The sequence below is a fragment of the Macadamia integrifolia genome, chromosome 6, assembly GCF_013358625.1.
Source record: "Macadamia integrifolia cultivar HAES 741 chromosome 6, SCU_Mint_v3, whole genome shotgun sequence".
NCBI lineage: Eukaryota > Viridiplantae > Streptophyta > Magnoliopsida > Proteales > Proteaceae > Macadamia > Macadamia integrifolia.
This window is the reverse complement of record NC_056562.1, coordinates 35,350,802-35,351,750: the sequence shown is the minus strand read 5'-3', so window position 1 is coordinate 35,351,750 and position 949 is coordinate 35,350,802.

Genomic DNA, 949 nt, shown 5'->3' with positions numbered 1-949 from the left:
AAAAAAAAAAAAAACACTAAAACTCTCTTTTACCCATGCTTTACTGAGAAAACAAAGGACTGATTGAAGGATGGCAATGCCCGCTGCATTTCCATGATGTTCTAGTGACTCTGGCCTTGTTGATCAAGTTATCTGCAACCATGTTTACATCCAAAGGATGGGGGAGATGATGGTGGGGGGAGAGGCCCCAGGAGATAACAATGAGCGTGTTCCTTGGGGTATTTCGGACGATACTACGTCTGGTGATGCCAATCCTAGAGCTGACCTTGAAGAAGATGGTCTTTCAAATTTTATCAAATGAACAGGAGTTGGAAGTCTATCTTCGGAGGTTGCGCTCCATCCAAATGTGGTTTATAGCTCTACAAAAGTGAGTTTCCCTATAGTGTCACTAATGGTGGACCCGCCGAATGTCATGTCAACCCAGAGCCACTCTCTGGACAATGGAAGGGTGGTTCTATTGGACGGGCAGATGGATTAGAGAGCTTTCTTCCAGATAGAGGAAGAAAAGGGGCAGAAGAAGAAGAGGTGGTTGACATCTTCAATGCTAATCCAGTAGAGGCAACATGAAGGAGAAGCCTGGGTGTGTCTATGGATAAGGAAAGATTGGGTAGGTAGGCAATTAGAGAGGGCATGGCATACAGTGAAGCTATGGCGAGGAATGTGACCTTTGAACCATACATTTTTGTGCCAAGGGACAATTGGAGATTTGATACGAATGAATTCCCAAGCAGAGGTCGATGTGAAAGAGCCCGTGGGATGAACTATATTTAGGTGTCTCATCTCGATCATTTCTTGGGCCAGCATGATATTAGTGGATCATCCATGGCTCCATTAATCTCGTTGTGCCTGTAAAGCGGGAAAGGCACAATAAGAGTTCTGAACTCAGGAGGGACTACTAGTCCCCTTAATGCATAGGTTCTTCAAGTTTATTTGATCAAATTCCATTCTC